Raw genomic sequence first — 9,795 nt, 5'->3', positions numbered from 1 at the left:
GCGTTAGGAGGATGGAATGAGAAGCAACATCTCCTTACTAGACTCTTCAGTGGGGCAGTGGGTGCTACCACCTAGGTTGCTGCTGCCTCTCTAATGCCAATAGATTTTCTTCCCCCACCATAGCTGCCCATGTGCCTGGGTCACATGTCTTCGGTCACATTACTTGACATGGAGTCTGGCTCAGGCTCAGCCTCTTCTCTCTGTCAGCCCAATCCTCCCCCTCGCCAAGTGGTCCTTTTGTCCAACACCCCCTCGGGTGTAGTACTGGCAAGATGGCTTGAGCTCAGCTACTATGTCTACTTCACTTACAGGAAATTCTGTCCTTGCAGAGCAAATGGTGGAAATGCAGTCTGGAGCCTCATTAAGAGTGAATTAGAGCACTTTATAGAAAACAAGGGGAACAATAAGAAACAATCTGTCATTAACTCGAAAGGAATGCACCATTCCTAAAAGTAATTCAATTCCGAGCTGAGGCAAGGAGTGGGTAGAGTGACACCGCAATCCATCTCCTGATTCCAAACATTAATTTAATGTCCAGTACACAGATGGAGAACACATCAGATGCTTTAACTGATAAGAACAGATACCACATTTGATTTTAGCTAATAGGCAGAGAAGGGATAAAGATCCCACTTAAGCCGCACCCTTTGCTTGTCATACTTGAGGTGGAGGCTGACACCTCCAGACCTCCCCAAATCTCTTCAGTGCTCTGAATCTTTCCCTGGTATTGCTCTGACCTGGTATAATACTCCTAAAGAAACATCTTTCTCACTGAAAATGATCAATTCTGATGTCTTCTTCCTGAGGCCTGATCCAAATACCTCCTTTGCATACTCACACTTACTAAACTTAATTAGTCAGCTCCTTCCTCCTAGCTCCCATATTTTCTGTACCCCTTTGGGAGTCAGGGACAACTCTGGGACTTAAGTCAACAAACTATTTTTTAAACTTTTCATTATGAAAATTTTCAAACAGAAATAAAAGTAGAAAGAATACTGTAATAAACTGGCATGTATTCACCACCCAGCTTAACAATTATCAACTTGTGACCAATCTATATCTGTACCTACTCTCCCTTCCCCCTGAACCATGTATATAAAACATTTGAACTTTTTTTATTGTTTTAAACATAACTGCAATACCATAAACACATCCAAAAAATAAAGAACAATTCTTAATTATTATGAAATATCAGTCTGCATTCAGATTTCTATAATGGTTTAATTAATTCGGGTCATAACAAGATTTATCTGTTGTTAAACATTGAACATTGCTTGCATTAATCAGATTACACTAGATTATGCTGTAGTAGCAGACAACTTGAAAATCACAGTGACTTACAACAACTGGAGTTTTTTTCCTGCTCACGTGAATTTCCATTGTGAGTCAACTCCATATCCTCTTCACTCCTGGCTGTGGACTGAAGAAACAGTCCCTATTTGGGATACACCCACTTCCTAGCAGATGGAATTAAGTAATCCTTGAAATATACAATGACTTTTAAAACTTCTGCTCAGAAGTAGCAACCATCACAGCTGCTCACATTTCATTGGTCAAAACAAATCACATGACCAAAGCTGATGTCAGTGGAGGAAGAGAAGTACAGCTCCCCCACAGCAGAGGGCAGCAAATGTTGGGAATAATGCAATCTATTATAATTTATAAATCTCTTTTAACTTATAGGTTCCTCTCCTCATCTCCCCCCCGTCCCCCAATTTATTAGTTGTAGAAATTGGGTTATTTGTGCTATAGAATTTTCTATATTCTGGATTTTGCTAATTGTCCTGTGATATACTTGTTTAACATGTTCCTCTGTCACCTCTACTTCTTCTAAACTTGTAGTTAAATATAGAGGCATTATCAGATTCAGGTTCAGATTTTTGTCAAGGATAATTACTAGGTGGTCATATAATGTTATGTTAGTTATCTCATGCTCTGTAACAAATTATCCCCAAACTTGGTTGCTTAAAACAACACTACTAATGTAGTAATATTATCTCATGGTGTCTGTGGGCAAGGAATTCAGATAGGACACAGGGAAATGACTTGATCTATGATTTGTGGGGTCTTAGAAGCTGGGGTCTCAGAAGCTAGAGGACTGAAGTTATATGAAGGTTTGACTGAAGCTGAAGTTTCCTTGGTTAGCAAGTTGATGTTGATAAGTTGCTTCTTTCTCTGTGGGCACATCCACAGGGCCGCTGGAGCATTCTCATAATCTGGTGGCTGACTTCCCCAGGGTGATTGATCCAAAGACCAGTGCTGGAGCAGCAATGATTTCTATGACCCAGCTTGTGAAGTCATACACTGACACTCCTATTGGTCACAAAATCAGCCCCTCTCAGTGTGGGAAGTCTACACAAAGGCATGAAGTTTATTGGGGGCCATCTTGGAGGCTGGCTACTATCTGTATCAAGTTGCTTTTGATGTTAAAAAAGACAAGTAGAGACAATCTACATCATGTTCTCTAGGACAGTGGTTTCCAGCAGTTGAGATGTCATGGTCCAGTTGAATTTAGTGGAAAAGTATAGGGCCTAAATAGAACTACTAGATCTTTATTTTGCCATGTAAAAATCATTTTTAAAAAAGCAATAAAAAATAAAAGCAACCTGTTAATTCTACTATCGGTAGTTTTTCACTTTAAAAAAGTAAAAACGTTTTCATACAGAAATGCATTATCTCAGAATGAAGACTTATCATTTTAGATGTGAAGCAATGAGAATTCTCATAAACAGCTGGTGGGGGTAAACATTAAAGGTGCATTTGGGAAACATTCTGAGGTAAAGTTGGAGTCACATACTCTATCACCCAACAGTTCCACTCCTAAGTATGTACCCTAAAGAAATGTTCACACAAACACCAGGAATCATGTACATAACAGCATGCTAGTAATAGCCTTAACTGGAAACAAACCAAATGTCCATTAACAGTAGCAGAGACACACAAATTTATGTATATTCATACTGTATGATTCTATATATATAAAGTCCCCAAATAAGCAATACTAAAGTATAGTGCTTTGGGATGCATGCTTAGATGAAAAAGCTTTTTCTAGGGAAAAAAAAGCAAAAGTGTGATTATTATAAAGGTCTGGGTATGGTTACCTTTGAGGGGAGGAAGGGTTTTCTGACAGTGAAGGGACACAACGTGGCGACTGCTAGGGTGCTGGCAATGTTTTATGTATTGACCTTAGTGGTTGTTACAAGATATTGTCTTGATGATTCATTAAGCTGTACATTTTATGTTTCTTCTCTGTGTGTGCTATATTTTGCCATAAAAAAGGGATTTTTTAAAAGGAAAAAAAAATTGTCTTTTTAATTAAAAATGTTAGTTTTCGGAAAAACTTTTTTTAAAAAAGACCATCTGTTCTTTCCCGGCTCCGTTATCCCTCTCCCACCCCTTTCTCCATACGGGATGTCAGTAGGACCTCTGCTAGTTCCAGCACTGGCAGCTTCACACGAGAGACTCTCACATGTCCCTGACTCAGCGGAGCAGGACTGGATGTGGTCACACAGGCATGCCCACACATACACACACACGCACTCCGGGGGCTTCCCTCCCTGTGCTTCCGGAAGAAGAACCTTTGTTTCTCTTTCCAGGTTGGGGGGAATAGCCTCTCCTGAAGAACTCTGCAGCCTTCACAAAAGGTCTCCCACGTCTTGTTCCCTGACCATCTGGGCAGGAATGACAGTAGAGTTGATGACTCTTCTGACAGGTAGTGCAGCAAGCCGGGCTGGCAGCCCCAGTGCCCGGCAGTGCCCTGGACTAACAATGTGTGGGGCTTAGTGCTGTCATTCTCAGCAGTGGGCCCGTACAGTCCATTCTGGTACTGGGCACTTTTCACTTCCTGTTACACCACTGTTGAGGGAACATCTATTTTATACCCAGGCTTGTGCTAGTTGTTTGACACTGTAGAATGCTTTATGACTTACAATATTTTATTTCATTTTCCTAACAATCCTGTGACATAGAAAGGATATATCTAATTATTTCCACTTTTCAAAGAGGCCCTTTGAGGCCCCCAAGGTTTGAGGGTCTTACCTAAAGTCACTGTAAAGGGCTACCCATACCTCTGAATATTTGCCACACCCACAGCCTCTTGGCAGAAAAGTCCTCCTGGGTAGTTCCTCAGACACAGTTTTCTTGATGGTGTCTCCTGACCCCAACCCCAACCCCCAGTCCACAGTTGACTTTGTCAGAAGTGGTTACATGACTCAAGGGCAGCCAGGCTCTAGGGCAGAGATATAGATGGGGTGGCTTGGAAAAATACATCTGCCCAAACGTGAATGATAGTGATTAGGCAGATGATTATATTACCTTGAGAGCAAGCACTGTGTGAAAACTACAAGGAAGCTGTTGTCGTAACAGGAAAAGCTAAAGGACACCAGTGATGAGAAAGTTGTACACAGATAACTAGGCGGTCGGAATCATCACGAAACAGGGACAATGAGTAAGAGTAAGAAAACTGTGAATAGAAAACATATACCAATTTGATACAACTAGAAGGTGAGTTATCTAAATTGCATCGGCAGGAGCACTGAAAGCAAATTTCAGGGGACTAAGTTCCCATAATGACAGGGAAGCAACATTCCTGGTGCTGAGTGGACTTAGTCAGCTACTGCAGTTCAGTTTCTCTCTTTCTCTCTCTCTCTCTCTCTTTCTCTCTCTCTCTCTCTCTCTCTCTCTCTCTCTCTCTCTCTCTCTCTCTCTCTCTCCCCTTAAAAATGAGCAGATGACCAAGCTAAAAAGACAATGATCAAGGAAGACAGCATATACGCAACGAATATTATATCTTATCTGATGCCAGATAAGAGTAAAGCCTTATTTCAAAGTACTGATGGAAAAGTAGCAGAGAGAAAATAAGTAAGTTAGAGAATCAGTCTAGGAAGACTGCCATCTGCTGAACAGTATATAGAGATTTTTTTTTTTAAGTGAAGAGAAAGAAATGGAGTGGAGAAAATTATCAAAGCAATAATAGTAGAAAAAGCCCCACAAGTAGATGATGTGACTCTTCAGAAGGTAAGGTCCCACTGAGTGCTCAGTGAAACAAACGGGACAAACAAACCAAAAGCCATGGCATATCTTCACATACTCTCAGAAGACCAAAGGAAAAGAGAAGAGTCTAAAAGCTTTAAGAAAGAAAACAACAGATGATACATAAAGAAATTTGTAGGAAAACGACACTAGACTTCTTAATAGCAGCACTGGATGCCAGAAGATAGTTTTGAGAGAAAAAAGGTTTACCGATTAATACTCAGTTAAACTGTCAATCAAACTTAAAGGAGGAATTAAAATGTCTTTAGTCATACATGTCCTCAAAAGATTTACCTTCCAGGTTCCCTTTCCCAGGAAACCACTAAAGGTTGGACTTCAGCAAAATGATTGAGTAAACCAGGAAAAAATACACTATAAAACAACAACTACAAAAACCAGGAAAGCCACGAAGGGAAACCTCAGACAGTGCAGGAAGCTTAGAGAGCAGCCATTCCACATTCAAGCAGGATGATGGGCTTTGAGAGGGTGGTCTCCAGGAAAAAAGATGATGAATACATTTGAGAGTTTGGAATGGCTGTATCTTTATGATAATGAGTTTCTATCTTTATGATAGAAATTTGTATCTTTATGATAATGAGTTTCACTGATCTATTGCTATGTACTTCATTGTTTTAATTACTATAACTTCATATATGTTTTGATATTGAGTAGAACATCCTTATTATCTTCCTTTTCAAAATTTGCGCTTTAGGGTTGGATTAAAACAACTTAAGTTGCAAAACAAAAATCTGCTTTTGAGTGCATGAAAAATATTACTGGGATTTTGATTTTAAATTTTCCATGGCAGTGATGCAGGGTTAATATTTAGCTGGTATGTACTGCTTAGCTCTACCGATTGTTTACAGTTAGCATCCATTTTGATTGCTTGACGTACATGACATACCAATTTTAAATATTTTAAAATCCCTGTGGCAGAGAAAGCTAGCTGGGCATATAGTTGCCCAACTGTACCACATTTACCAGCCTCCTTTGCAGTTCTCATCAGTAAAATATGAGTTGAAGCAGGGATTTTTCTAGCCAATAAAAATCCCCTTCATGCTCTTTCTGCTTTCTCCATTGCTTAGAATGGTGATGGTGACACCCAGAGTCACTTTGGAACATTGTAAAAGTGGCAGAGACACTGCAATCCTGGATGCCTGAAGGAAAGTGTAGGTAAGAGATGTGTGAGCAATCACCTCCCATCCTCCAGGACCATTGCTAGTGTCAGGGAAATTTATTTGAACTATTACAGAAGAGGGAAATAAACTTACTATCTTTAAGCCACAGAAAATTTTAGCTCTCTGTATTATTGCAGCTTAGCCTACCCTAACCAATACAATGATTAAATGAATGTTGTTACACTTTTTGAGGACAATTTGATAGTACCCATCAAAATAGTAAAAGCAGAAATGTTTTGATACAGCAATTACATTTATAAGAATGTATCATACAGAAAAACTTAAGCAAGCAGGGAAGGTTTTATGTACCAGGATGTCCACTGCAATATTATTCATAGTAACTAAAAACCATAAACAATGCAAATATACATCTTTAGAGAAATTATTAAATAAGGTGTAAGTTTCTAATGTAATGCTGTGCAACTATTAAAAACAACAAGCCATGTGTTATGAGGAGAAATTATGTCCTTAAATTATTTAATGAATAAAAATTTGCACTTTCTGAGAGTTCTATAAAACAATATATAAATGTATATAAAACGTAATAATATATAAATAGAGAGGGTGCCAAAAAAATGTTACACACTTTAAGAAAGGAAATATTTGTATTAAAATTGTGATACTCAATATATATCAATAACAAAAGATGAATACAAGTCACCTTTGACTTCTGCAATTACAAGAGGTGCTCAAAGTGGTTACTTACCATCAGCGTCCAGACACTTTGGATTATGGCGAACTACTGCTTGAGCAACGTTGATCAAAGTGTCCACTTGTATACATTTTGGGGGCACCCCCGGTATATAGGTACATCGTATATATTTTTATGTGCATAGAAAAAGGTCTAGAAAGTGATATATCAATATTAATTGTAATTAACTTTAAAGAATAGGAGTACTGTTGTGGTTTTGAAGTAGTCCGCAGTACTTCAGTACTCCTCTTTCCAAAAAGTGAGGTCCAGTTTTCCTCCCCTTGAGTGTGGGCTGGTTTTAGTGTGTGTGTGTGTGTGTGTGTGTGTGTGTGTGTGTGTGTGTGATTCCTGAGATTAGGTCATAAAAGACATTTGGCCTCCTCCTTGCTTGGTCTTTCAGATCACTCACCCTGGGTACAGTTAGGTTCCACCTTGTAAGGTAAGGTCCATGTGGCGGAGAACTGAGGCTTTCAGCCAACAACCAGCAATGTGTGTGTGAATGCTTTACCTTGGTAGTGGATCCATCAGCCCCAGTCAAGGCTTCAGATGCTATAATACCTGGTGGCACCATGACTGCAACTTGTGAGGGACTCAGACAAGAACCACCCAGATAAGCCACTTTGCATTTCTGACCCACAGAAACCACATGAGATGATAAATGTTTATTGTTTTAAGCCATTAAGTTTGGGGGCTGATTTGTTCTGCGGCAAGAGGTAACTAAAATGAGTATGAAAAGGAGAAGGGTAGGGGATAACATTTTACTTAAGAAAATTTTTATATTCCTCATTGTTTACATTTTTATAATTAGCATTTGTAATGTAAAAAGAAAAAAACACTTTTAAAATTAAAACGAAAAGGGCAACCTTTAAGGAAAAGTACTAACTCATCCTCTGCTGGACCTAGAAAGAATAATACATATTTCAAAAAACATGTAAGAAACTCTTTCAATGACTAGTAGCTGTGACTGCGTATATAGAGAAACAGGCCAAAAATACATAAAACATCTGCTCTTGGTGACACAAAACATAGACATTGCCAGTCATCAATCATTATTATGTTTTTCTGACTGAATATTACCCAGTCATCCCTGACTTGCGAAGGAGAAAACCACAGAAGGGTATTTCTCTCAGTTGTACAAATGTTTATGTTTGTGTTAACAAAGGACAAAGAACTCTTTTCTGATTATTTTTTTCCTTAGAGAACCAGTACTTAAATTTGCAGTATTAATAGTAACGCCGCTATTTAGGACGCAGTTAAGAAGTTAAGTATTTAACATCTGCTTCTTTCTCATCTGCTCCATAGCCTTTGTCTGAATTGTACCCATGAGGACTTCAGTATTTGTCTTTTGCTCACATAATTTCTTCTCTTCTACCCAATCATCTTATCCCCGCACTCCTTGGGCAAACCCACCAAATCAGTCTATCTAGTTTGCAGAGTAAGGATTTCTAAAAAAAATACCATCGACTTAATGACTCCCCCTGTTCATAGTTACATTTAATTCCTCTTGAGCTAATGGCACCCAGGGACCAATGTCTGCATCCTGTAGCAAATATTCCCATCATTTCTTCTTCCCCACTTAAAACATTCTTTAGCTCTTACTAAAGTTAAGAGCCCCCGAGTTCTTTATGTGAGTATTGTACGTGCTGTTGTATGGATTTTATCCATGTACCAGATCTTTTAAGAAGTGAATATTAATCTTGCCTGTTACATATAAACTAAACATCTGCAATTTTCCACGTGTAATGATACCATCAAGGGAGGAAGGAGTGTAAGAGAAGAAGGGGAAAAGTCATTAAAAAGAGAACGTGAGGCTAAAACAAAGGAATCTAGACCTAGACCAACTGTCTGAAAGTTAAAATAATTGTTCAACTTGAATTACATCATCAACCCAAGTTGGGGGGTTCTGGGCATTCCAGTCATGGCCATTCCAGCTAACCACCCAAGTAGTATAAAATCTGCTCTTAACCTGTTCCTGTTCATTTTTAGTCTCCAGGCTTAATTGTGTTCAGACAGGAATTTGACACCTATTTGACTCACATAAGCTGTGTTAGTAAAACAATGGTCCCAGCACCCTCCCGAGCCCCCTTTGCTAACAGTCAAAGCATCCACTATAACGTTCCCCAAAGAGAGTCAAGGTCTCTACTGTTTTGACTATGGAAAGCAGGTCTTTAGGGTACTGTTTTATGGTCTCCTTTGGATTGTGGTGGGCAAATAAGAGTGAGATAAAGTCCAAATAAACTGCCTCTGAAATTTCCATGCTTTTGTGGATTTATTTGGTCCTTTGATGTCTTTTTTCCCCCTCCATTGGAATGTTTCAAATATGCACTTAAGTCACCCATAGAAAAAGCTGCTAATGTAAATGAATGTGTGTTTAGAATGGGCTGTCATCTTAACCTTCCCGGAGATGCAAAACCCACAATACACAAAGGGTCAATTTGAATTACCTCTTCTGTTTCTCTTAAATATGAGAGGTTGCAGGGTTCAGATTGCCCTTTCCTCCTGTCTCTCTATTTATTCAGGTGACTTAAATTTTGGCTGTTATAAGGAGGGGCTGACCCTCAACTCCAGGACATTCCTCTTAAAATTGAGTTTTGACTTCCATGCCTTACTGATTATTTTTAAGAGTACTCTTTGAGTCTCGGATACTCTAGCTTCCCAGTGATTTCTATTTTTAAAAATCTATGGAAATATAGTAGGAGGGTGTAATATGAAGTACTTTTACTTTTACTGTAAATGCTCTTAAAGCTTAAGAACATTTGATCATAAAAGTAATGCTAAAGAAAAATTGAGAAGCAGGTGGTAAAGTCATCTGTAATCTATAACCGAAACACAAGTACTGCTAAAATAGACCTACTCAGAGATGAGGTGGGGCACTGACCCATCCATGCACCTCCA

At 39.0% G+C, this 9,795-nt stretch overlaps 1 non-coding gene across 1 annotated transcript; it reads right to left on the bottom strand.

The window, feature by feature from the left end:
• Nucleotides 1-430: 430 nt before the first annotated feature.
• LOC117026410 (U2 spliceosomal RNA) lies at nt 431-622 on the bottom strand. Its single transcript, XR_004423761.1, has one exon. It is a non-coding gene; the product is annotated as a U2 spliceosomal RNA (small nuclear RNA).
• Nucleotides 623-9,795: the final 9,173 nt, after the last annotated feature.

This window comes from Rhinolophus ferrumequinum, chromosome 8 (assembly GCF_004115265.2).
Source record: "Rhinolophus ferrumequinum isolate MPI-CBG mRhiFer1 chromosome 8, mRhiFer1_v1.p, whole genome shotgun sequence".
In the NCBI taxonomy this organism is placed as follows: Eukaryota; Metazoa; Chordata; class Mammalia; order Chiroptera; family Rhinolophidae; genus Rhinolophus; species Rhinolophus ferrumequinum.
Note: the sequence above shows the minus strand (reverse complement) of the source record. Positions and strands in the feature narration are given on the sequence as shown.